This window comes from Hemiscyllium ocellatum, chromosome 21 (assembly GCF_020745735.1).
Source record: "Hemiscyllium ocellatum isolate sHemOce1 chromosome 21, sHemOce1.pat.X.cur, whole genome shotgun sequence".
Taxonomy (NCBI): domain Eukaryota; kingdom Metazoa; phylum Chordata; class Chondrichthyes; order Orectolobiformes; family Hemiscylliidae; genus Hemiscyllium; species Hemiscyllium ocellatum.
In genome coordinates, this window is record NC_083421.1 from 11,496,966 (window position 1) to 11,523,678 (window position 26,713).

Sequence of the window (26,713 nt, forward strand, 5' to 3'; positions counted from 1 at the left end):
TTACAGGGAGCAAGCGGGAGAATGGAATTGAGGAACTTAATAACCATGATTGAATGGAGGAGCGTACTCGATGGGCTGAATGGCGTGAATACTGCTCCTATGTCTAATGGTCTTACGGTCTATTCACCAAGTCAACAAAAGGAAGAATATTTTCGTTTTAAACATAACAAATGCAAATAACACATGCAGCCACTCAGCCCATCGAGCCCCGCCTCGCCGTTCAGTGAGATCATAGGCGGCCTCCTAATCATCGCTACTTTTCTGTACTATCCCCTGAGCTCTTGGTGTTTTCAATCCGTCGAAAACTACCAATCTCATTTGCAACCTCTGAGGCCCCGAATTCCATAAATTCTTCCCACTCTGAGTTCCCTCATCTCAGTGCGGGATTTGGTGAGTTTTCCTGGTGTTGTGTCTCTGGTGCTGCTCTTGGCATCCCCTCCAGCCCTGCACTTATTTGATGTTTCCTGGCGGCAGATTGCGTGGCGCCGAGATTGTTCAATAGTTGGTATTCTGTGTTGTTTCAAATCCTGGTCATGATCGTGTGTACTGCTCCATTTTCTTTCTCTAAACACGTGCAGCCGGAACACAGTTTGCGAATCAATTAATATTGCAATCAAACCTTTACAAGGAGGCGTGTGAAAATGCCGCAGTTGTCAGATCAAGTCTCACTCAAAGCAGTGTTTATGAACATAGATCAGGGCTTCTCGGAACATCAGGCTCAGGCAAGTGAGAGAGAGTGAAATTCAGTGATAGAGAACAGACCCCAGTTTCCAGCTTTGTGGATCTTTCAAAAACTCTTCATGTCCCAAGTGGAGGAAAATGGTTGAATAATCCGTCAATGGAAATGACTCTAACTGCAACTGCATCGGTTTTAATGAGCACACCGATGTAGGCAAGTGCGGTGATGATTAGCAAACCCGGAAGAGGAAATACTCGCCTTCAAGATCATGTCAGAAATATTCAGTGATTCAGAGGAACGAGAAGATTGTTCTCCGGGAGCATACCAATAAAATCAGTCCATGAGCCATGGAGTTTAGAATAATGAGAGTTGGGGAGAATATCTTCATCCACAAAAATGAATCATCGTGTTGAATTCAACTCAGGGAAAAATGAAGTGATGCACACAAACGGGACACTGACATAGAAAGACAGCACACGATATATAGGAGAGGTTTTTATTGAAGTGTCGATTTCCGAATCCTAATGGCAGTTTATTGTCCTTATTCAAGCTGCAGTAGAAGTGATAATATCCCAAAGTGAGGTGGTTGAATCTCACTTACGTTTTGAAACAGTTGAGAGTCATTTTGATCCTGTTGGTCTCAGCAGTTGTTTATTTTAATGAGACAAATGTTCCAAGCAAAGCCGAAGATAACATTGACACGGTTCAATGAAATAAATGTAATAGCTTTTTGATAATGACATCGAGCTGTGTGAGTTTGTCGCCAGTTGAGTAAAGAAATACCAAGCAAACATGAGTTGGCCGCAATGAAAGTGGAAGCTGTCGGCCGTTTGGAAGCATTTTCGAGCTGAACAAGAAGCACCTGCGCATGTTTCTCCCCAGATATTTCTAGAAGTTTCAAATCGTTGCAGGATAAGCCGGTTGATGGCCGAGGTATTGTTCAGGAAAGGTCATCAGTCAATGCAGAGAAAGTTGCATTTTTCAGTAGACTGTCTGACCATGAGTTGATAAAACTGCTCCAGGTGAGGCTCGAACTCACAACCTCGGCATTGCGCACGCCGCCATACTGCTGTATAAGTACCGCGCGCTGACCGATTGCACCACTGGAGCTGCACGTTTTCTGCCGTCCCAATATCACGAGTTATACCTCAGCGGTTGACAAAGAGGCCCTGGTGGAAGATGTTCCGGTTGTATTCACATGTGGTTCCGCACTTATTTGAGGAATTTGCTTTATTACACAGTGCGGAACTGGATTGATGTTGAAAAATGTATTTTCAATATTTTCCTCCATTGTTCTCTCAGCCATTGAGGCCTTTAGTCAGTAGAAACATGACAACCTCATTGTCGGGTTGACTCAATTACTGATCGCCACCGTATCTTGGGCACCAAGTTCGCGAAGTTGATCTTGCTCGGAGTTTTGGCATCACAAACAGAAACATACCCTGGCTGTGGAGTAAATGAACGACCTTTTAGATTGGAGATCAGGAGAAACCTCTTCAGCCAGAGAGTGGTGGAATTCAAAAAGCTGTCGAGGCCAGTGGGTGATTGAGTCCATTTAAGATTGAGATGGATTGGTTCTTGAGTATCAAGGGGATCCAGGCTTACAGGGAGCAAGCGGGAGAATGGAATTGAGGAACTTAATAACCATGATTGAATGGAGGAGCGTACTCGATGGGCTGAATGGCGTGAATACTGCTCCTATGTCTAATGGTCTTACGGTCTATTCACCAAGTCAACAAAAGGAAGAATATTTTCGTTTTAAACATAACAAATGCAAATAACACATGCAGCCACTCAGCCCATCGAGCCCCGCCTCGCCGTTCAGTGAGATCATAGGCGGCCTCCTAATCATCGCTACTTTTCTGTACTATCCCCTGAGCTCTTGGTGTTTTCAATCCGTCGAAAACTACCAATCTCATTTGCAACCTCTGAGGCCCCGAATTCCATAAATTCTTCCCACTCTGAGTTCCCTCATCTCAGTGCGGGATTTGGTGAGTTTTCCTGGTGTTGTGTCTCTGGTGCTGCTCTTGGCATCCCCTCCAGCCCTGCACTTATTTGATGTTTCCTGGCGGCAGATTGCGTGGCGCCGAGATTGTTCAATAGTTGGTATTCTGTGTTGTTTCAAATCCTGGTCATGATCGTGTGTACTGCTCCATTTTCTTTCTCTAAACACGTGCAGCCGGAACACAGTTTGCGAATCAATTAATATTGCAATCAAACCTTTACAAGGAGGCGTGTGAAAATGCCGCAGTTGTCAGATCAAGTCTCACTCAAAGCAGTGTTTATGAACATAGATCAGGGCTTCTCGGAACATCAGGCTCAGGCAAGTGAGAGAGAGTGAAATTCAGTGATAGAGAACAGACCCCAGTTTCCAGCTTTGTGGATCTTTCAAAAACTCTTCATGTCCCAAGTGGAGGAAAATGGTTGAATAATCCGTCAATGGAAATGACTCTAACTGCAACTGCATCGGTTTTAATGAGCACACCGATGTAGGCAAGTGCGGTGATGATTAGCAAACCCGGAAGAGGAAATACTCGCCTTCAAGATCATGTCAGAAATATTCAGTGATTCAGAGGAACGAGAAGATTGTTCTCCGGGAGCATACCAATAAAATCAGTCCATGAGCCATGGAGTTTAGAATAATGAGAGTTGGGGAGAATATCTTCATCCACAAAAATGAATCATCGTGTTGAATTCAACTCAGGGAAAAATGAAGTGATGCACACAAACGGGACACTGACATAGAAAGACAGCACACGATATATAGGAGAGGTTTTTATTGAAGTGTCGATTTCCGAATCCTAATGGCAGTTTATTGTCCTTATTCAAGCTGCAGTAGAAGTGATAATATCCCAAAGTGAGGTGGTTGAATCTCACTTACGTTTTGAAACAGTTGAGAGTCATTTTGATCCTGTTGGTCTCAGCAGTTGTTTATTTTAATGAGACAAATGTTCCAAGCAAAGCCGAAGATAACATTGACACGGTTCAATGAAATAAATGTAATAGCTTTTTGATAATGACATCGAGCTGTGTGAGTTTGTCGCCAGTTGAGTAAAGAAATACCAAGCAAACATGAGTTGGCCGCAATGAAAGTGGAAGCTGTCGGCCGTTTGGAAGCATTTTCGAGCTGAACAAGAAGCACCTGCGCATGTTTCTCCCCAGATATTTCTAGAAGTTTCAAATCGTTGCAGGATAAGCTGGTTGATGGCCGAAGTATTGTTCAGGAAAGGTCATCAGTCAATGCAGAGAAAGTTGCATTTTTCAGTAGACTGTCTGACCATGAGTTGATAAAACTGCTCCAGGTGAGGCTCGAACTCACAACCTCGGCATTGCGCACGCCGCCATACTGCTGTATAAGTACCGCGCGCTGACCGATTGCGCCACTGGAGCTGCACGTTTATTGCCGTCCCAATATCACGAGTTATACCTCAGCGGTTGACAAAGAGGCCCTGGTGGAAGATGTTCCGGTTGTATTCACATGTGGTTCCGCACTTATTTGAGGAATTTGCTTTATTACACAGTGCGGAACTGGATTGATGTTGAAAAATGTATTTTCAATATTTTCCTCCATTGTTCTCTCAGCCATTGAGGCCTTTAGTCAGTAGAAACATGACAACCTCATTGTCGGGTTGACTCAATTACTGATCGCCACCGTATCTTGGGCACCAAGTTCGCGAAGTTGATCTTGCTCGGAGTTTTGGCATCACAAACAGAAACATACCCTGGCTGTGGAGTAAATGAACGACCTTTTAGATTGGAGATCAGGAGAAACCTCTTCAGCCAGAGAGTGGTGGAATTCAAAAAGCTGTCGAGGCCAGTGGGTGATTGAGTCCATTTAAGATTGAGATGGATTGGTTCTTGAGTATCAAGGGGATCCAGGCTTACAGGGAGCAAGCGGGAGAATGGAATTGAGGAACTTAATAACCATGATTGAATGGAGGAGCGTACTCGATGGGCTGAATGGCGTGAATACTGCTCCTATGTCTAATGGTCTTACGGTCTATTCACCAAGTCAACAAAAGGAAGAATATTTTCGTTTTAAACATAACAAATGCAAATAACACATGCAGCCACTCAGCCCATCGAGCCCCGCCTCGCCGTTCAGTGAGATCATAGGCGGCCTCCTAATCATCGCTACTTTTCTGTACTATCCCCTGAGCTCTTGGTGTTTTCAATCCGTCGAAAACTACCAATCTCATTTGCAACCTCTGAGGCCCCGAATTCCATAAATTCTTCCCACTCTGAGTTCCCTCATCTCAGTGCGGGATTTGGTGAGTTTTCCTGGTGTTGTGTCTCTGGTGCTGCTCTTGGCATCCCCTCCAGCCCTGCACTTATTTGATGTTTCCTGGCGGCAGATTGCGTGGCGCCGAGATTGTTCAATAGTTGGTATTCTGTGTTGTTTCAAATCCTGGTCATGATCGTGTGTACTGCTCCATTTTCTTTCTCTAAACACGTGCAGCCGGAACACAGTTTGCGAATCAATTAATATTGCAATCAAACCTTTACAAGGAGGCGTGTGAAAATGCCGCAGTTGTCAGATCAAGTCTCACTCAAAGCAGTGTTTATGAACATAGATCAGGGCTTCTCGGAACATCAGGCTCAGGCAAGTGAGAGAGAGTGAAATTCAGTGATAGAGAACAGACCCCAGTTTCCAGCTTTGTGGATCTTTCAAAAACTCTTCATGTCCCAAGTGGAGGAAAATGGTTGAATAATCCGTCAATGGAAATGACTCTAACTGCAACTGCATCGGTTTTAATGAGCACACCGATGTAGGCAAGTGCGGTGATGATTAGCAAACCCGGAAGAGGAAATACTCGCCTTCAAGATCATGTCAGAAATATTCAGTGATTCAGAGGAACGAGAAGATTGTTCTCCGGGAGCATACCAATAAAATCAGTCCATGAGCCATGGAGTTTAGAATAATGAGAGTTGGGGAGAATATCTTCATCCACAAAAATGAATCATCGTGTTGAATTCAACTCAGGGAAAAATGAAGTGATGCACACAAACGGGACACTGACATAGAAAGACAGCACACGATATATAGGAGAGGTTTTTATTGAAGTGTCGATTTCCGAATCCTAATGGCAGTTTATTGTCCTTATTCAAGCTGCAGTAGAAGTGATAATATCCCAAAGTGAGGTGGTTGAATCTCACTTACGTTTTGAAACAGTTGAGAGTCATTTTGATCCTGTTGGTCTCAGCAGTTGTTTATTTTAATGAGACAAATGTTCCAAGCAAAGCCGAAGATAACATTGACACGGTTCAATGAAATAAATGTAATAGCTTTTTGATAATGACATCGAGCTGTGTGAGTTTGTCGCCAGTTGAGTAAAGAAATACCAAGCAAACATGAGTTGGCCGCAATGAAAGTGGAAGCTGTCGGCCGTTTGGAAGCATTTTCGAGCTGAACAAGAAGCACCTGCGCATGTTTCTCCCCAGATATTTCTAGAAGTTTCAAATCGTTGCAGGATAAGCTGGTTGATGGCCGATGGCCGAAGTATTGTTCAGGAAAGGTCATCAGTCAATGCAGAGAAAGTTGCATTTTTCAGTAGACTGTCTGACCATGAGTTGATAAAACTGCTCCAGGTGAGGCTCGAACTCACAACCTCGGCATTGCGCACGCCGCCATACTGCTGTATAAGTACCGCGCGCTGACCGATTGCGCCACTGGAGCTGCACGTTTACTGCCGTCCCAATATCACGAGTTATACCTCAGCGGTTGACAAAGAGGCCCTGGTGGAAGATGTTCCGGTTGTATTCACATGTGGTTCCGCACTTATTTGAGGAATTTGCTTTATTACACAGTGCGGAACTGGATTGATGTTGAAAAATGTATTTTCAATATTTTCCTCCATTGTTCTCTCAGCCATTGAGGCCTTTAGTCAGTAGAAACATGACAACCTCATTGTCGGGTTGACTCAATTACTGATCGCCACCGTATCTTGGGCACCAAGTTCGCGAAGTTGATCTTGCTCGGAGTTTTGGCATCACAAACAGAAACATACCCTGGCTGTGGAGTAAATGAACGACCTTTTAGATTGGAGATCAGGAGAAACCTCTTCAGCCAGAGAGTGGTGGAATTCAAAAAGCTGTCGAGGCCAGTGGGTGATTGAGTCCATTTAAGATTGAGATGGATTGGTTCTTGAGTATCAAGGGGATCCAGGCTTACAGGGAGCAAGCGGGAGAATGGAATTGAGGAACTTAATAACCATGATTGAATGGAGGAGCGTACTCGATGGGCTGAATGGCGTGAATACTGCTCCTATGTCTAATGGTCTTACGGTCTATTCACCAAGTCAACAAAAGGAAGAATATTTTCGTTTTAAACATAACAAATGCAAATAACACATGCAGCCACTCAGCCCATCGAGCCCCGCCTCGCCGTTCAGTGAGATCATAGGCGGCCTCCTAATCATCGCTACTTTTCTGTACTATCCCCTGAGCTCTTGGTGTTTTCAATCCGTCGAAAACTACCAATCTCATTTGCAACCTCTGAGGCCCCGAATTCCATAAATTCTTCCCACTCTGAGTTCCCTCATCTCAGTGCGGGATTTGGTGAGTTTTCCTGGTGTTGTGTCTCTGGTGCTGCTCTTGGCATCCCCTCCAGCCCTGCACTTATTTGATGTTTCCTGGCGGCAGATTGCGTGGCGCCGAGATTGTTCAATAGTTGGTATTCTGTGTTGTTTCAAATCCTGGTCATGATCGTGTGTACTGCTCCATTTTCTTTCTCTAAACACGTGCAGCCGGAACACAGTTTGCGAATCAATTAATATTGCAATCAAACCTTTACAAGGAGGCGTGTGAAAATGCCGCAGTTGTCAGATCAAGTCTCACTCAAAGCAGTGTTTATGAACATAGATCAGGGCTTCTCGGAACATCAGGCTCAGGCAAGTGAGAGAGAGTGAAATTCAGTGATAGAGAACAGACCCCAGTTTCCAGCTTTGTGGATCTTTCAAAAACTCTTCATGTCCCAAGTGGAGGAAAATGGTTGAATAATCCGTCAATGGAAATGACTCTAACTGCAACTGCATCGGTTTTAATGAGCACACCGATGTAGGCAAGTGCGGTGATGATTAGCAAACCCGGAAGAGGAAATACTCGCCTTCAAGATCATGTCAGAAATATTCAGTGATTCAGAGGAACGAGAAGATTGTTCTCCGGGAGCATACCAATAAAATCAGTCCATGAGCCATGGAGTTTAGAATAATGAGAGTTGGGGAGAATATCTTCATCCACAAAAATGAATCATCGTGTTGAATTCAACTCAGGGAAAAATGAAGTGATGCACACAAACGGGACACTGACATAGAAAGACAGCACACGATATATAGGAGAGGTTTTTATTGAAGTGTCGATTTCCGAATCCTAATGGCAGTTTATTGTCCTTATTCAAGCTGCAGTAGAAGTGATAATATCCCAAAGTGAGGTGGTTGAATCTCACTTACGTTTTGAAACAGTTGAGAGTCATTTTGATCCTGTTGGTCTCAGCAGTTGTTTATTTTAATGAGACAAATGTTCCAAGCAAAGCCGAAGATAACATTGACACGGTTCAATGAAATAAATGTAATAGCTTTTTGATAATGACATCGAGCTGTGTGAGTTTGTCGCCAGTTGAGTAAAGAAATACCAAGCAAACATGAGTTGGCCGCAATGAAAGTGGAAGCTGTCGGCCGTTTGGAAGCATTTTCGAGCTGAACAAGAAGCACCTGCGCATGTTTCTCCCCAGATATTTCTAGAAGTTTCAAATCGTTGCAGGATAAGCTGGTTGATGGCCGAAGTATTGTTCAGGAAAGGTCATCAGTCAATGCAGAGAAAGTTGCATTTTTCAGTAGACTGTCTGACCATGAGTTGATAAAACTGCTCCAGGTGAGGCTCGAACTCACAACCTCGGCATTGCGCACGCCGCCATACTGCTGTATAAGTACCGCGCGCTGACCGATTGCGCCACTGGAGCTGCACGTTTATTGCCGTCCCAATATCACGAGTTATACCTCAGCGGTTGACAAAGAGGCCCTGGTGGAAGATGTTCCGGTTGTATTCACATGTGGTTCCGCACTTATTTGAGGAATTTGCTTTATTACACAGTGCGGAACTGGATTGATGTTGAAAAATGTATTTTCAATATTTTCCTCCATTGTTCTCTCAGCCATTGAGGCCTTTAGTCAGTAGAAACATGACAACCTCATTGTCGGGTTGACTCAATTACTGATCGCCACCGTATCTTGGGCACCAAGTTCGCGAAGTTGATCTTGCTCGGAGTTTTGGCATCACAAACAGAAACATACCCTGGCTGTGGAGTAAATGAACGACCTTTTAGATTGGAGATCAGGAGAAACCTCTTCAGCCAGAGAGTGGTGGAATTCAAAAAGCTGTCGAGGCCAGTGGGTGATTGAGTCCATTTAAGATTGAGATGGATTGGTTCTTGAGTATCAAGGGGATCCAGGCTTACAGGGAGCAAGCGGGAGAATGGAATTGAGGAACTTAATAACCATGATTGAATGGAGGAGCGTACTCGATGGGCTGAATGGCGTGAATACTGCTCCTATGTCTAATGGTCTTACGGTCTATTCACCAAGTCAACAAAAGGAAGAATATTTTCGTTTTAAACATAACAAATGCAAATAACACATGCAGCCACTCAGCCCATCGAGCCCCGCCTCGCCGTTCAGTGAGATCATAGGCGGCCTCCTAATCATCGCTACTTTTCTGTACTATCCCCTGAGCTCTTGGTGTTTTCAATCCGTCGAAAACTACCAATCTCATTTGCAACCTCTGAGGCCCCGAATTCCATAAATTCTTCCCACTCTGAGTTCCCTCATCTCAGTGCGGGATTTGGTGAGTTTTCCTGGTGTTGTGTCTCTGGTGCTGCTCTTGGCATCCCCTCCAGCCCTGCACTTATTTGATGTTTCCTGGCGGCAGATTGCGTGGCGCCGAGATTGTTCAATAGTTGGTATTCTGTGTTGTTTCAAATCCTGGTCATGATCGTGTGTACTGCTCCATTTTCTTTCTCTAAACACGTGCAGCCGGAACACAGTTTGCGAATCAATTAATATTGCAATCAAACCTTTACAAGGAGGCGTGTGAAAATGCCGCAGTTGTCAGATCAAGTCTCACTCAAAGCAGTGTTTATGAACATAGATCAGGGCTTCTCGGAACATCAGGCTCAGGCAAGTGAGAGAGAGTGAAATTCAGTGATAGAGAACAGACCCCAGTTTCCAGCTTTGTGGATCTTTCAAAAACTCTTCATGTCCCAAGTGGAGGAAAATGGTTGAATAATCCGTCAATGGAAATGACTCTAACTGCAACTGCATCGGTTTTAATGAGCACACCGATGTAGGCAAGTGCGGTGATGATTAGCAAACCCGGAAGAGGAAATACTCGCCTTCAAGATCATGTCAGAAATATTCAGTGATTCAGAGGAACGAGAAGATTGTTCTCCGGGAGCATACCAATAAAATCAGTCCATGAGCCATGGAGTTTAGAATAATGAGAGTTGGGGAGAATATCTTCATCCACAAAAATGAATCATCGTGTTGAATTCAACTCAGGGAAAAATGAAGTGATGCACACAAACGGGACACTGACATAGAAAGACAGCACACGATATATAGGAGAGGTTTTTATTGAAGTGTCGATTTCCGAATCCTAATGGCAGTTTATTGTCCTTATTCAAGCTGCAGTAGAAGTGATAATATCCCAAAGTGAGGTGGTTGAATCTCACTTACGTTTTGAAACAGTTGAGAGTCATTTTGATCCTGTTGGTCTCAGCAGTTGTTTATTTTAATGAGACAAATGTTCCAAGCAAAGCCGAAGATAACATTGACACGGTTCAATGAAATAAATGTAATAGCTTTTTGATAATGACATCGAGCTGTGTGAGTTTGTCGCCAGTTGAGTAAAGAAATACCAAGCAAACATGAGTTGGCCGCAATGAAAGTGGAAGCTGTCGGCCGTTTGGAAGCATTTTCGAGCTGAACAAGAAGCACCTGCGCATGTTTCTCCCCAGATATTTCTAGAAGTTTCAAATCGTTGCAGGATAAGCCGGTTGATGGCCGAGGTATTGTTCAGGAAAGGTCATCAGTCAATGCAGAGAAAGTTGCATTTTTCAGTAGACTGTCTGACCATGAGTTGATAAAACTGCTCCAGGTGAGGCTCGAACTCACAACCTCGGCATTGCGCACGCCGCCATACTGCTGTATAAGTACCGCGCGCTGACCGATTGCACCACTGGAGCTGCACGTTTACTGCCGTCCCAATATCACGAGTTATACCTCAGCGGTTGACAAAGAGGCCCTGGTGGAAGATGTTCCGGTTGTATTCACATGTGGTTCCGCACTTATTTGAGGAATTTGCTTTATTACACAGTGCGGAACTGGATTGATGTTGAAAAATGTATTTTCAATATTTTCCTCCATTGTTCTCTCAGCCATTGAGGCCTTTAGTCAGTAGAAACATGACAACCTCATTGTCGGGTTGACTCAATTACTGATCGCCACCGTATCTTGGGCACCAAGTTCGCGAAGTTGATCTTGCTCGGAGTTTTGGCATCACAAACAGAAACATACCCTGGCTGTGGAGTAAATGAACGACCTTTTAGATTGGAGATCAGGAGAAACCTCTTCAGCCAGAGAGTGGTGGAATTCAAAAAGCTGTCGAGGCCAGTGGGTGATTGAGTCCATTTAAGATTGAGATGGATTGGTTCTTGAGTATCAAGGGGATCCAGGCTTACAGGGAGCAAGCGGGAGAATGGAATTGAGGAACTTAATAACCATGATTGAATGGAGGAGCGTACTCGATGGGCTGAATGGCGTGAATACTGCTCCTATGTCTAATGGTCTTACGGTCTATTCACCAAGTCAACAAAAGGAAGAATATTTTCGTTTTAAACATAACAAATGCAAATAACACATGCAGCCACTCAGCCCATCGAGCCCCGCCTCGCCGTTCAGTGAGATCATAGGCGGCCTCCTAATCATCGCTACTTTTCTGTACTATCCCCTGAGCTCTTGGTGTTTTCAATCCGTCGAAAACTACCAATCTCATTTGCAACCTCTGAGGCCCCGAATTCCATAAATTCTTCCCACTCTGAGTTCCCTCATCTCAGTGCGGGATTTGGTGAGTTTTCCTGGTGTTGTGTCTCTGGTGCTGCTCTTGGCATCCCCTCCAGCCCTGCACTTATTTGATGTTTCCTGGCGGCAGATTGCGTGGCGCCGAGATTGTTCAATAGTTGGTATTCTGTGTTGTTTCAAATCCTGGTCATGATCGTGTGTACTGCTCCATTTTCTTTCTCTTAACACGTGCAGCCGGAACACAGTTTGCGAATCAATTAATATTGCAATCAAACCTTTACAAGGAGGCGTGTGAAAATGCCGCAGTTGTCAGATCAAGTCTCACTCAAAGCAGTGTTTATGAACATAGATCAGGGCTTCTCGGAACATCAGGCTCAGGCAAGTGAGAGAGAGTGAAATTCAGTGATAGAGAACAGACCCCAGTTTCCAGCTTTGTGGATCTTTCAAAAACTCTTCATGTCCCAAGTGGAGGAAAATGGTTGAATAATCCGTCAATGGAAATGACTCTAACTGCAACTGCATCGGTTTTAATGAGCACACCGATGTAGGCAAGTGCGGTGATGATTAGCAAACCCGGAAGAGGAAATACTCGCCTTCAAGATCATGTCAGAAATATTCAGTGATTCAGAGGAACGAGAAGATTGTTCTCCGGGAGCATACCAATAAAATCAGTCCATGAGCCATGGAGTTTAGAATAATGAGAGTTGGGGAGAATATCTTCATCCACAAAAATGAATCATCGTGTTGAATTCAACTCAGGGAAAAATGAAGTGATGCACACAAACGGGACACTGACATAGAAAGACAGCACACGATATATAGGAGAGGTTTTTATTGAAGTGTCGATTTCCGAATCCTAATGGCAGTTTATTGTCCTTATTCAAGCTGCAGTAGAAGTGATAATATCCCAAAGTGAGGTGGTTGAATCTCACTTACGTTTTGAAACAGTTGAGAGTCATTTTGATCCTGTTGGTCTCAGCAGTTGTTTATTTTAATGAGACAAATGTTCCAAGCAAAGCCGAAGATAACATTGACACGGTTCAATGAAATAAATGTAATAGCTTTTTGATAATGACATCGAGCTGTGTGAGTTTGTCGCCAGTTGAGTAAAGAAATACCAAGCAAACATGAGTTGGCCGCAATGAAAGTGGAAGCTGTCGGCCGTTTGGAAGCATTTTCGAGCTGAACAAGAAGCACCTGCGCATGTTTCTCCCCAGATATTTCTAGAAGTTTCAAATCGTTGCAGGATAAGCCGGTTGATGGCCGAGGTATTGTTCAGGAAAGGTCATCAGTCAATGCAGAGAAAGTTGCATTTTTCAGTAGACTGTCTGACCATGAGTTGATAAAACTGCTCCAGGTGAGGCTCGAACTCACAACCTCGGCATTGCGCACGCCGCCATACTGCTGTATAAGTACCGCGCGCTGACCGATTGCGCCACTGGAGCTGCACGTTTATTGCCGTCCCAATATCACGAGTTATACCTCAGCGGTTGACAAAGAGGCCCTGGTGGAAGATGTTCCGGTTGTATTCACATGTGGTTCCGCACTTATTTGAGGAATTTGCTTTATTACACAGTGCGGAACTGGATTGATGTTGAAAAATGTATTTTCAATATTTTCCTCCATTGTTCTCTCAGCCATTGAGGCCTTTAGTCAGTAGAAACATGACAACCTCATTGTCGGGTTGACTCAATTACTGATCGCCACCGTATCTTGGGCACCAAGTTCGCGAAGTTGATCTTGCTCGGAGTTTTGGCATCACAAACAGAAACATACCCTGGCTGTGGAGTAAATGAACGACCTTTTAGATTGGCGATCAGGAGAAACCTCTTCAGCCAGAGAGTGGTGGAATTCAAAAAGCTGTCGAGGCCAGTGGGTGATTGAGTCCATTTAAGATTGAGATGGATTGGTTCTTGAGTATCAAGGGGATCCAGGCTTACAGGGAGCAAGCGGGAGAATGGAATTGAGGAACTTAATAACCATGATTGAATGGAGGAGCGTACTCGATGGGCTGAATGGCGTGAATACTGCTCCTATGTCTAATGGTCTTACGGTCTATTCACCAAGTCAACAAAAGGAAGAATATTTTCGTTTTAAACATAACAAATGCAAATAACACATGCAGCCACTCAGCCCATCGAGCCCCGCCTCGCCGTTCAGTGAGATCATAGGCGGCCTCCTAATCATCGCTACTTTTCTGTACTATCCCCTGAGCTCTTGGTGTTTTCAATCCGTCGAAAACTACCAATCTCATTTGCAACCTCTGAGGCCCCGAATTCCATAAATTCTTCCCACTCTGAGTTCCCTCATCTCAGTGCGGGATTTGGTGAGTTTTCCTGGTGTTGTGTCTCTGGTGCTGCTCTTGGCATCCCCTCCAGCCCTGCACTTATTTGATGTTTCCTGGCGGCAGATTGCGTGGCGCCGAGATTGTTCAATAGTTGGTATTCTGTGTTGTTTCAAATCCTGGTCATGATCGTGTGTACTGCTCCATTTTCTTTCTCTAAACACGTGCAGCCGGAACACAGTTTGCGAATCAATTAATATTGCAATCAAACCTTTACAAGGAGGCGTGTGAAAATGCCGCAGTTGTCAGATCAAGTCTCACTCAAAGCAGTGTTTATGAACATAGATCAGGGCTTCTCGGAACATCAGGCTCAGGCAAGTGAGAGAGAGTGAAATTCAGTGATAGAGAACAGACCCCAGTTTCCAGCTTTGTGGATCTTTCAAAAACTCTTCATGTCCCAAGTGGAGGAAAATGGTTGAATAATCCGTCAATGGAAATGACTCTAACTGCAACTGCATCGGTTTTAATGAGCACACCGATGTAGGCAAGTGCGGTGATGATTAGCAAACCCGGAAGAGGAAATACTCGCCTTCAAGATCATGTCAGAAATATTCAGTGATTCAGAGGAACGAGAAGATTGTTCTCCGGGAGCATACCAATAAAATCAGTCCATGAGCCATGGAGTTTAGAATAATGAGAGTTGGGGAGAATATCTTCATCCACAAAAATGAATCATCGTGTTGAATTCAACTCAGGGAAAAATGAAGTGATGCACACAAACGGGACACTGACATAGAAAGACAGCACACGATATATAGGAGAGGTTTTTATTGAAGTGTCGATTTCCGAATCCTAATGGCAGTTTATTGTCCTTATTCAAGCTGCAGTAGAAGTGATAATATCCCAAAGTGAGGTGGTTGAATCTCACTTACGTTTTGAAACAGTTGAGAGTCATTTTGATCCTGTTGGTCTCAGCAGTTGTTTATTTTAATGAGACAAATGTTCCAAGCAAAGCCGAAGATAACATTGACACGGTTCAATGAAATAAATGTAATAGCTTTTTGATAATGACATCGAGCTGTGTGAGTTTGTCGCCAGTTGAGTAAAGAAATACCAAGCAAACATGAGTTGGCCGCAATGAAAGTGGAAGCTGTCGGCCGTTTGGAAGCATTTTCGAGCTGAACAAGAAGCACCTGCGCATGTTTCTCCCCAGATATTTCTAGAAGTTTCAAATCGTTGCAGGATAAGCCGGTTGATGGCCGAAGTATTGTTCAGGAAAGGTCATCAGTCAATGCAGAGAAAGTTGCATTTTTCAGTAGACTGTCTGACCATGAGTTGATAAAACTGCTCCAGGTGAGGCTCGAACTCACAACCTCGGCATTGCGCACGCCGCCATACTGCTGTATAAGTACCGCGCGCTGACCGATTGCGCCACTGGAGCTGCACGTTTACTGCCGTCCCAATATCACGAGTTATACCTCAGCGGTTGACAAAGAGGCCCTGGTGGAAGATGTTCCGGTTGTATTCACATGTGGTTCCGCACTTATTTGAGGAATTTGCTTTATTACACAGTGCGGAACTGGATTGATGTTGAAAAATGTATTTTCAATATTTTCCTCCATTGTTCTCTCAGCCATTGAGGCCTTTAGTCAGTAGAAACATGACAACCTCATTGTCGGGTTGACTCAATTACTGATCGCCACCGTATCTTGGGCACCAAGTTCGCGAAGTTGATCTTGCTCGGAGTTTTGGCATCACAAACAGAAACATACCCTGGCTGTGGAGTAAATGAACGACCTTTTAGATTGGAGATCAGGAGAAACCTCTTCAGCCAGAGAGTGGTGGAATTCAAAAAGCTGTCGAGGCCAGTGGGTGATTGAGTCCATTTAAGATTGAGATGGATTGGTTCTTGAGTATCAAGGGGATCCAGGCTTACAGGGAGCAAGCGGGAGAATGGAATTGAGGAACTTAATAACCATGATTGAATGGAGGAGCGTACTCGATGGGCTGAATGGCGTGAATACTGCTCCTATGTCTAATGGTCTTACGGTCTATTCACCAAGTCAACAAAAGGAAGAATATTTTCGTTTTAAACATAACAAATGCAAATAACACATGCAGCCACTCAGCCCATCGAGCCCCGCCTCGCCGTTCAGTGAGATCATAGGCGGCCTCCTAATCATCGCTACTTTTCTGTACTATCCCCTGAGCTCTTGGTGTTTTCAATCCGTCGAAAACTACCAATCTCATTTGCAACCTCTGAGGCCCCGAATTCCATAAATTCTTCCCACTCTGAGTTCCCTCATCTCAGTGCGGGATTTGGTGAGTTTTCCTGGTGTTGTGTCTCTGGTGCTGCTCTTGGCATCCCCTCCAGCCCTGCACTTATTTGATGTTTCCTGGCGGCAGATTGCGTGGCGCCGAGATTGTTCAATAGTTGGTATTCTGTGTTGTTTCAAATCCTGGTCATGATCGTGTGTACTGCTCCATTTTCTTTCTCTAAACACGTGCAGCCGGAACACAGTTTGCGAATCAATTAATATTGCAATCAAACCTTTACAAGGAGGCGTGTGAAAATGCCGCAGTTGTCAGATCAAGTCTCACTCAAAGCAGTGTTTATGAACATAGATCAGGGCTTCTCGGAACATCAGGCTCAGGCAAGTGAGAGAGAGTGAAATTCAGTGATAGAGAACAGACCCCAGTTTCCAGCTTTGTGGATCTTTCAAAAACTCTTCATGTCCCAAGTGGAGGAAAATGGTTGAATAATCCGTCAATGGAAATGACTCTAACTGCAACTGCATCGGTTTTAATGAGCACACCGATGTAGGCAAGTGCGGTGATGATTAGCAAACCCGGAAGAGGAAATACTCGCCTTCAAGATCATGTCAGAAATATTCAGTGATTCAGAGGAACGAGAAGATTGTTCTCCGGGAGCATACCAATAAAATCAGTCCATGAGCCATGGAGTTTAGAATAATGAGAGTTGGGGAGAATATCTTCATCCACAAAAATGAATCATCGTGTTGAATTCAACTTAGGGAAAAATGAAGTGATGCACACAAACGGGACACTGACATAGAAAGACAGCACACGATATATAGGAGAGGTTTTTATTGAAGTGTCGATTTCCGAATCCTAATGGCAGTTTATTGTCCTTATTCAAGCTGCAGTAGAAGTGATAATATCCCAAAGTGAGGTGGTTGAATCTCACTTACGTTTTGAAACAGTTGAGAGTCATTTTGATCCTGTTGGTCTCAGCAGTTGTTTATTTTAATGAGACAAATGTTCCAAGCAAAGCCGAAGATAACATTGACACGGTTCAATGAAATAAATGTAATAGCTTTTTGATAATGACATCGAGCTGTGTGAGTTTGTCGCCAGTTGAGTAAAGAAATACCAAGCAAACATGAGTTGGCCGCAATGAAAGTGGAAGCTGTCGGCCGTTTGGAAGCATTTTCGAGCTGAACAAGAAGCACCTGCGCATGTTTCTCCCCAGATATTTCTAGAAGTTTCAAATCGTTGCAGGATAAGCTGGTTGATGGCCGATGGCCGAAGTATTGTTCAGGAAAGGTCATCAGTCAATGCAGAGAAAGTTGCATTTTTCAGTAGACTGTCTGACCATGAGTTGATAAAACTGCTCCAGGTGAGGCTCGAACTCACAACCTCGGCATTGCGCACGCCGCCATACTGCTGTATAAGTACCGCGCGCTGACCGATTGCGCCACTGGAGCTGCACGTTTACTGCCGTCCCAATATCACGAGTTATACCTCAGCGGTTGACAAAGAGGCCCTGGTGGAAGATGTTCCGGTTGTATTCACATGTGGTTCCGCACTTATTTGAGGAATTTGCTTTATTACACAGTGCGGAACTGGATTGATGTTGAAAAATGTATTTTCAATATTTTCCTCCATTGTTCTCTCAGCCATTGAGGCCTTTAGTCAGTAGAAACATGACAACCTCATTGTCGGGTTGACTCAATTACTGATCGCCACCGTATCTTGGGCACCAAGTTCGCGAAGTTGATCTTGCTCGGAGTTTTGGCATCACAAACAGAAACATACCCTGGCTGTGGAGTAAATGAACGACCTTTTAGATTGGAGATCAGGAGAAACCTCTTCAGCCAGAGAGTGGTGGAATTCAAAAAGCTGTCGAGGCCAGTGGGTGATTGAGTCCATTTAAGATTGAGATGGATTGGTTCTTGAGTATCAAGGGGATCCAGGCTTACAGGGAGCAAGCGGGAGAATGGAATTGAGGAACTTAATAACCATGATTGAATGGAGGAGCGTACTCGATGGGCTGAATGGCGTGAATACTGCTCCTATGTCTAATGGTCTTACGGTCTATTCACCAAGTCAACAAAAGGAAGAATATTTTCGTTTTAAACATAACAAATGCAAATAACACATGCAGCCACTCAGCCCATCGAGCCCCGCCTCGCCGTTCAGTGAGATCATAGGCGGCCTCCTAATCATCGCTACTTTTCTGTACTATCCCCTGAGCTCTTGGTGTTTTCAATCCGTCGAAAACTACCAATCTCATTTGCAACCTCTGAGGCCCCGAATTCCATAAATTCTTCCCACTCTGAGTTCCCTCATCTCAGTGCGGGATTTGGTGAGTTTTCCTGGTGTTGTGTCTCTGGTGCTGCTCTTGGCATCCCCTCCAGCCCTGCACTTATTTGATGTTTCCTGGCGGCAGATTGCGTGGCGCCGAGATTGTTCAATAGTTGGTATTCTGTGTTGTTTCAAATCCTGGTCATGATCGTGTGTACTGCTCCATTTTCTTTCTCTTAACACGTGCAGCCGGAACACAGTTTGCGAATCAATTAATATTGCAATCAAACCTTTACAAGGAGGCGTGTGAAAATGCCGCAGTTGTCAGATCAAGTCTCACTCAAAGCAGTGTTTATGAACATAGATCAGGGCTTCTCGGAACATCAGGCGCAGGCAAATGACAGAGAGTGAAATTCAGTGATAGAGAACAGACCCCAGTTTCCAGCTTTGTGGATCTTTCAAAAACTCTTCATGTCCCAAGTGGAGGAAAATGGTTGAATAATCCGTCAATGGACAGGGCCCAGTCCCAGGGAAAAGGACAGACTGGAGACAGAACGAGAAGATGATGTTCTTGAAACTCTTCCCTGCTTCCAATTCCCGGAGCAAGGTGGGACGGATTTCGCTCGGAGCCGGTCTCAGCTGATAAGGCACACGCTGCACGTTTCATCGGATGGTTCGTACGTGGAAGTCTGTGCTTCCCGCTTCGGGCTTTGTTCTATTGTACACATGGGAGAGGTCAGCAGTTCCAATCCCGGACGAGTTCTTGTTGCTTGTTCTCAGTTTCGCCAAAATGTGCGATCCGCTTTCCAACAAAGCAGCTTCGCTCAATGTGGTTGGACTACCTGACGTGGAGATGGGGCATAGGCTAACACTTGGTCAAAGTGTAAACAAGTGTCTCCGAGTGTTCGCCCACGCCACCCGACTCTGAGTGTATCCCCCCAGCTGCATCATTGCTGAATTCTGGGTGTGAAACTTCAGGAAGCGGTGAAGTGGTTGGAGACAGGTTCACAGGAAAGGTGCAATGTTTGAGGAATGTCAGCAATGAAGAGAGATTGGGAAGTAGAGACACTTCTCCTAGGAGAACAGAAAGCTGAAAGCTGGTCTGATTGAAGCTTCCCAAGTCATAGGGGATCTGGACAGAGGAAATACGGGAGTGAAAATGCTGCCACACCTGAAAGGATCGAGAACAATTAGACAGAGATTTGAAGTCTCCAGGAAAAGGAGTAAAAGTGCCATGAGGAAGACTGTTTTCACACAGGGAGTGGTTCGGGTCTGTGAGCGAGCTGCATGTTGCTGCATGTGCGCCCCGTCCCCGTCAGTGTTCCTCTGGAACGCAACTCTGTTCTCCTCGCTGCATTTTTAATCAGCTTTCTGATTGTGAGACACAGAATTTATAGCAAACGTTTACAGTGTGATGGAACTGAAATTATAGATTGAAAAATACCTTGATTGTTTGTTCTGTCTCTCATCTGTTAGAATGTCCGTGATAGGTTCACTTCTTTCATATGTAAATCGCAAAACATCTCTTTCAAAGAGTTACATTCTCAAGTGAACCTTAACAACTGGCGTCAGCCCAGATAATGTATTGGGTATTAGCACCTCTGTGTGCTGCTCTCTGTATCAAAATGTTTGCACTGATTCTAATCTAAAACAATGAATTAACACTATCTTACATGGATTCATGCAGTTTTTGAGCAAAGCATCTGAACTGATCCCTCTCTTCATTTAATTTTCAACTTAACTTCAGCCCTAACATCATCCTGATATAATTCCCCTTGCTTAGGATTTAAACGATCGGCTTCGGGCCAACCTTCTCTCCCTCGAAGTAAATGGGAAACTCAGTTACAGAGGGGGTCCTGCACTCTGAGGTCATGAATTACCTCTGTTTCATTTTCCTGGTTGCGTCTAGAAAGTACTACTCTAATCAATTAATAATTTATCTTGATCAACGAGCAGCGCTCCTAAAGCTTGTGATTTCAAATAAACCTGATATGGTGAGACTTCTGACTTTGTCCATGTCAGTCCAACACCAGCATCTCCACATCGGAATCATGAATGAGATTGGTTGGCATAGTTGGAAAAGTAAGGTAGTTTGATAAGTTATGTGATAGCAATATATACAACGGGATTCAAAAGGGATCACAGTGAGTGATAGCATTCTCAGAATTTGGTAAATCACTGTACACAGTGAGGCAGGAAGGTGCACAATTCAGGAAAGTTTCCCACCCACAAACAAACGACAATGAGGAATGTAACTGTTGGGACAGTCTTTCTTGGAATCAGATTGTGAAATTTGGATGTGACTCTAACTGCAATTGGTTAGGACTGCAATTTGGAAATGACTCTAACTGCAACTGCATCGGTTTTAATGAGCACACCGATGTAGGCAAGTGCGGTGATGATTAGCAAACCCGGAAGAGGAAATACTCGCCTTCAAGATCATGTCAGAAATATTCAGTGATTCAGAGGAACGAGAAGATTGTTCTCCGGGAGCATACCAATAAAATCAGTCCATGAGCCATGGAGTTTAGAATAATGAGAGTTGGGGAGAATATCTTCATCCACAAAAATGAATCATCGTGTTGAATTCAACTCAGGGAAAAATGAAGTGATGCACACAAACGGGACACTGACATAGAAAGACAGCACACGATATATAGGAGAGGTTTTTATTGAAGTGTCGATTTCCGAATCCTAATGGCAGTTTATTGTCCTTATTCAAGCTGCAGTAGAAGTGATAATATCCCAAAGTGAGGTGGTTGAATCTCACTTACGTTTTGAAACAGTTGAGAGTCATTTTGATCCTGTTGGTCTCAGCAGTTGTTTATTTTAATGAGACAAATGTTCCAAGCAAAGCCGAAGATAACATTGACACGGTTCAATGAAATAAATGTAATAGCTTTTTGATAATGACATCGAGCTGTGTGAGTTTGTCGCCAGTTGAGTAAAGAAATACCAAGCAAACATGAGTTGGCCGCAATGAAAGTGGAAGCTGTCGGCCGTTTGGAAGCATTTTCGAGCTGAACAAGAAGCACCTGCGCATGTTTCTCCCCAGATATTTCTAGAAGTTTCAAATCGTTGCAGGATAAGCTGGTTGATGGCCGAGGTATTGTTCAGGAAAGGTCATCAGTCAATGCAGAGAAAGTTGCATTTTTCAGTAGACTGTCTGACCATGAGTAGATAAAACTGCTCCAGCCGAGGCTCGAACTCACAACCTCGGCATTGCGCACGCCGCCATACTGCTGTATAAGTACCGCGCGCTGACCGATTGCGCCACTGGAGCCGCACGTTTATTGCGCTCCCAATATCACGAGTTATACCTCAGCGGTTGACAAAGAGGCCCTGGTGGAAGATGTTCCGGTTGTATTCACATGTGGTTCCGCACTTATTTGAGGAATTTGCTTTATTACACAGTGCGGAACTGGATTGATGTTGAAAAATGTATTTTCAATATTTTCCTCCATTGTTCTCTCAGCCATTGAGGCCTTTAGTCAGTAGAAACATGACAACCTCATTGTCGGGTTGACTCAATTACTGATCGCCACCGTATCTTGGGCACCAAGTTCGCGAAGTTGATCTTGCTCGGAGTTTTGGCATCACAAACAGAAACATACCCTGGCTGTGGAGTAAATGAACGACCTTTTAGATTGGAGATCAGGAGAAACCTCTTCAGCCAGAGAGTGGTGGAATTCAAAAAGCTGTCGAGGCCAGTGGGTGATTGAGTCCATTTAAGATTGAGATGGATTGGTTCTTGAGTATCAAGGGGATCCAGGCTTACAGGGAGCAAGCGGGAGAATGGAATTGAGGAACTTAATAACCATGATTGAATGGAGGAGCGTACTCGATGGGCTGAATGGCGTGAATACTGCTCCTATGTCTAATGGTCTTACGGTCTATTCACCAAGTCGACAAAAGGAAGAATATTTTCGTTTTAAACATAACAAATGCAAATAACACATGCAGCCACTCAGCCCATCGAGCCCCGCCTCGCCGTTCAGTGAGATCATAGGCGGCCTCCTAATCATCGCTACTTTTCTGTACTATCCCCTGAGCCCTTGGTGTTTTCAATCCGTCGAAAACTACCAATCTCATTTGCAACCTCTGAGGCCCCGAATTCCATAGATTCTTCCCACTCTGAGTTCCCTCATCTCAGTGCGGGATTTGGTGAGTTTTTCTGGTGTTGTGTCTCTGGTGCTGCTCTTGCAATCCCCTCCAGCCCTGCACTTATTTGATGTTTCCTGGCGGCAGATTGCGTGGCGCCGAGATTGTTCAATAGTTGGTATTCTGTGTTGTTTCAAATCCTGGTCATGATCGTGTGTACTGCTCCATTTTCTTTCTCTTAACACGTGTAGCCGGAACACAGTTTGCGAATCAATTAATATTGCAATCAAACCTTTACAAGGAGGCGTGTGAAAATGCCGCAGTTGTCAGATCAAGTCTCACTCAAAGCAGTGTTTATGAACATAGATCAGGGCTTCTCGGAACATCAGGCTCAGGCAAATGACAGAGAGTGAAATTCAGTGATAGAGAACAGACCCCAGTTTCCAGCTTTGTGGATCTTTCAAAAACTCTTCATGTCCCAAGTGGAGGAAAATGGTTGAATAATCCGTCAATGGACAGGGCCCAGTCCCAGGGAAAAGGACAGACTGGAGACAGAACGAGAAGATGATGTTCTTGAAACTCTTCCCTGCTTCCAATTCCCGGAGCAAGGTGGGACGGATTTCGCTCGGAGCCGGTCTCAGCTGATAAGGCACACGCTGCACGTTTCATCGGATGGTTCGTACGTGGAAGTCTGTGCTTCCCGCTTCGGGCTTTGTTCTATTGTACACATGGGAGAGGTCAGCAGTTCCAATCCCGGACGAGTTCTTGTTGCTTGTTCTCAGTTTCGCCAAAATGTGCGATCCGCTTTCCAACAAAGCAGCTTCGCTCAATGTGGTTGGACTACCTGACGTGGAGATGGGGCATAGGCTAACACTTGGAGAAAGTGTAAACAAGTGTCTCCGAGTGTTCGCCCACGCCACCCGACTCTGAGTGTATCCCCCCAGCTGCATCATTGCTGAATTCTGGGTGTGAAACTTCAGGAAGCGGTGAAGTGGTTGGAGACAGGTTCACAGGAAAGGTGCAATGTTTGAGGAATGTCAGCAATGAAGAGAGATTGGGAAGTAGAGACACTTCTCCTAGGAGAACAGAAAGCTGAAAGCTGGTCTGATTGAAGCTTCCCAAGTCATAGGGGATCTGGACAGAGGAAATACGGGAGTGAAAATGCTGCCACACCTGAAAGGATCGAGAACAATTAGACAGAGATTTGAAGTCTCCAGGAAAAGGAGTAAAAGTGCCATGAGGAAGACTGTTTTCACACAGGGAGTGGTTCGGGTCTGTGAGCGAGCTGCATGTTGCTGCATGTGCGCCCCGTCCCCGTCAGTGTTCCTCTGGAACGCAACTCTGTTCTCCTCGCTGCATTTTTAATCAGCTTTCTGATTGTGAGACACAGAATTTATAGCAAACGTTTACAGTGTGATGGAACTGAAATTATAGATTGAAAAATACCTTGATTGTTTGTTCTGTCTCTCATCTGTTAGAATGTCCGTGATAGGTTCACTTCTTTCATATGTAAATCGCAAAACATCTCTTTCAAAGAGTTACATTCTCAAGTGAACCTTAACAACTGGCGTCAGCCCAGATAATGTATTGGGTATTAGCACCTCTGTGTGCTGCTCTCTGTATCAAAATGTTTGCACTGATTCTAATCTAAAACAATGAATTAACACTATCTTACATGGATTCATGCAGTTTTTGAGCAAAGCATCTGAACTGATCCCTCTCTTCATTTAATTTTCAACTTAACTTCAGCCCTAACATCATCCTGATATAATTCCCCTTGCTTAGGATTTAAACGATCGGCTTCGGGCCAACCTTCTCTCCCTCGAAGTAAATGGGAAACTCAGTTACAGAGGGGGTCCTGCACTCTGAGGTCATGAATTACCTCTGTTTCATTTTCCTGGTTGCGTCTAGAAAGTACTACTCTAATCAATTAATAATTTATCTTGATCAACGAGCAGCGCTCCTAAAGCTTGTGATTTCAAATAAACCTGATATGGTGAGACTTCTGACTTTGTCCATGTCAGTCCAACACCAGCATCTCCACATCGGAATCATGAATGAGATTGGTTGGCATAGTTGGAAAATTAAGGTAGTTTGATAAGTTATGTGATAGCAATATATACAACGGGATTCAAAAGGGATCACAGTGAGTGATAGCATTCTCAGAATTTGGTAAATCACTGTACACAGTGAGGCAGGAAGGTGCACAATTCAGGAAAGTTTCCCACCCACAAACAAACGACAATGAGGAATGTAACTGTTGGGACAGTCTTTCTTGGAATCAGATTGTGAAATTTGGATGTGACTCTAACTGCAATTGGTTAGGACTGCAATTTGGAAATGACTCTAACTGCAACTGCATCGGTTTTAATGAGCACACCGATGTAGGCAAGTGCGGTGATGATTAGCAAACCCGGAAGAGGAAATACTCGCCTTCAAGATCATGTCAGAAATATTCAGTGATTCAGAGGAACGAGAAGATTGTTCTCCGGGAGCATACCAATAAAATCAGTCCATGAGCCATGGAGTTTAGAATAATGAGAGTTGGGGAGAATATCTTCATCCACAAAAATGAATCATCGTGTTGAATTCAACTCAGGGAAAAATGAAGTGATGCACACAAACGGGACACTGACATAGAAAGACAGCACACGATATATAGGAGAGGTTTTTATTGAAGTGTCGATTTCCGAATCCTAATGGCAGTTTATTGTCCTTATTCAAGCTGCAGTAGAAGTGATAATATCCCAAAGTGAGGTGGTTGAATCTCACTTACGTTTTGAAACAGTTGAGAGTCATTTTGATCCTGTTGGTCTCAGCAGTTGTTTATTTTAATGAGACAAATGTTCCAAGCAAAGCCGAAGATAACATTGACACGGTTCAATGAAATAAATGTAATAGCTTTTTGATGATGACATCGAGCTGTGTGAGTTTGTCGCCAGTTGAGTAAAGAAATACCAAGCAAACATGAGTTGGCCGCAATGAAAGTGGAAGCTGTGGGCCGTTTGGAAGCATTTTCGAGCTGAACAAGAAGCACCTGCGCATGTTTCTCCCCAGATATTTCTAGAAGTTTCAAATCGTTGCAGGATAAGCTGGTTGATGGCCGAGGTATTGTTCAGGAAAGGTCATCAGTCAATGCAGAGAAAGTTGCATTTTTCAGTAGACTGTCTGACCATGAGTAGATAAAACTGCTCCAGCTGAGGCTCGAACTCACAACCTCGGCATTGCGCACGCCGCCATACTGCTGTATAAGTACCGCGCACTGACCGATTGCGCCACTGGAGCCGCACGTCTATTGCCCTCCCAATATCACGAGTTATACCTCAGCGGTTGACAAAGAGGCCCTGGTGTAAGATGTTCCGGTTGTATTCACATGTGGTTCCGCACTTATTTGAGGAATTTGCTTTATTACACAGTGCGGAACTGGATTGATGTTGAAAAATGTATTTTCAATATTTTCCTCCATTGTTCTCTCAGCCATTGAGGCCTTTAGTCAGTAGAAACATGACAACCTCATTGTCGGGTTGACTCAATTACTGATCGCCACCGTATCTTGGGCACCAAGTTCGCGAAGTTGATCTTGCTCGGAGTTTTGGCATCACAAACAGAAACATACCCTGGCTGTGGAGTAAATGAACGACCTTTTAGATTGGAGATCAGGAGAAACCTCTTCAGCCAGAGAGTGGTGGAATTCAAAAAGCTGTCGAGGCCAGTGGGTGATTGAGTCCATTTAAGATTGAGATGGATTGGTTCTTGAGTATCAAGGGGATCCAGGCTTACAGGGAGCAAGCGGGAGAATGGAATTGAGGAACTTAATAACCATGATTGAATGGAGGAGCGTACTCGATGGGCTGAATGGCGTGAATACTGCTCCTATGTCTAATGGTCTTACGGTCTATTCACCAAGTCGACAAAAGGAAGAATATTTTCGTTTTAAACATAACAAATGCAAATAACACATGCAGCCACTCAGCCCATCGAGCCCCGCCTCGCCGTTCAGTGAGATCATAGGCGGCCTCCTAATCATCG

At 44.3% G+C, this 26,713-nt stretch overlaps 10 non-coding genes across 10 annotated transcripts; all 10 read right to left on the reverse strand.

Annotated features, from left to right (window-relative positions):
* Positions 1–1,693: 1,693 nt before the first annotated feature.
* On the reverse strand, positions 1,694–1,789 carry trnai-uau (transfer RNA isoleucine (anticodon UAU)). The gene is made up of 2 exons: positions 1,752–1,789; positions 1,694–1,729 (listed from the first exon to the last, which is right to left on the reverse strand). It is a non-coding gene; the product is annotated as a tRNA-Ile (tRNA).
* Positions 1,790–3,973: 2,184 nt separating this feature from the next.
* On the reverse strand, positions 3,974–4,069 carry trnai-uau (transfer RNA isoleucine (anticodon UAU)). Its single transcript has 2 exons — positions 4,032–4,069; positions 3,974–4,009 (listed from the first exon to the last, which is right to left on the reverse strand). It is a non-coding gene; the product is annotated as a tRNA-Ile (tRNA).
* Positions 4,070–6,260: 2,191 nt separating this feature from the next.
* On the reverse strand, positions 6,261–6,356 carry trnai-uau (transfer RNA isoleucine (anticodon UAU)). Its single transcript has 2 exons — positions 6,319–6,356; positions 6,261–6,296 (listed from the first exon to the last, which is right to left on the reverse strand). It is a non-coding gene; the product is annotated as a tRNA-Ile (tRNA).
* Positions 6,357–8,540: 2,184 nt separating this feature from the next.
* On the reverse strand, positions 8,541–8,636 carry trnai-uau (transfer RNA isoleucine (anticodon UAU)). The gene is made up of 2 exons: positions 8,599–8,636; positions 8,541–8,576 (listed from the first exon to the last, which is right to left on the reverse strand). It is a non-coding gene; the product is annotated as a tRNA-Ile (tRNA).
* A 2,184-nt stretch (positions 8,637–10,820) lies between these two features.
* On the reverse strand, positions 10,821–10,916 carry trnai-uau (transfer RNA isoleucine (anticodon UAU)). The gene is made up of 2 exons: positions 10,879–10,916; positions 10,821–10,856 (listed from the first exon to the last, which is right to left on the reverse strand). It is a non-coding gene; the product is annotated as a tRNA-Ile (tRNA).
* A 2,184-nt stretch (positions 10,917–13,100) lies between these two features.
* Positions 13,101–13,196, reverse strand: trnai-uau (transfer RNA isoleucine (anticodon UAU)). The gene is made up of 2 exons: positions 13,159–13,196; positions 13,101–13,136 (listed from the first exon to the last, which is right to left on the reverse strand). It is a non-coding gene; the product is annotated as a tRNA-Ile (tRNA).
* A 2,184-nt stretch (positions 13,197–15,380) lies between these two features.
* On the reverse strand, positions 15,381–15,476 carry trnai-uau (transfer RNA isoleucine (anticodon UAU)). The gene is made up of 2 exons: positions 15,439–15,476; positions 15,381–15,416 (listed from the first exon to the last, which is right to left on the reverse strand). It is a non-coding gene; the product is annotated as a tRNA-Ile (tRNA).
* A 2,191-nt stretch (positions 15,477–17,667) lies between these two features.
* On the reverse strand, positions 17,668–17,763 carry trnai-uau (transfer RNA isoleucine (anticodon UAU)). Its single transcript has 2 exons — positions 17,726–17,763; positions 17,668–17,703 (listed from the first exon to the last, which is right to left on the reverse strand). It is a non-coding gene; the product is annotated as a tRNA-Ile (tRNA).
* A 4,007-nt stretch (positions 17,764–21,770) lies between these two features.
* trnai-uau (transfer RNA isoleucine (anticodon UAU)) lies at positions 21,771–21,866 on the reverse strand. The gene is made up of 2 exons: positions 21,829–21,866; positions 21,771–21,806 (listed from the first exon to the last, which is right to left on the reverse strand). It is a non-coding gene; the product is annotated as a tRNA-Ile (tRNA).
* A 4,007-nt stretch (positions 21,867–25,873) lies between these two features.
* Positions 25,874–25,969, reverse strand: trnai-uau (transfer RNA isoleucine (anticodon UAU)). Its single transcript has 2 exons — positions 25,932–25,969; positions 25,874–25,909 (listed from the first exon to the last, which is right to left on the reverse strand). It is a non-coding gene; the product is annotated as a tRNA-Ile (tRNA).
* Positions 25,970–26,713: the final 744 nt, after the last annotated feature.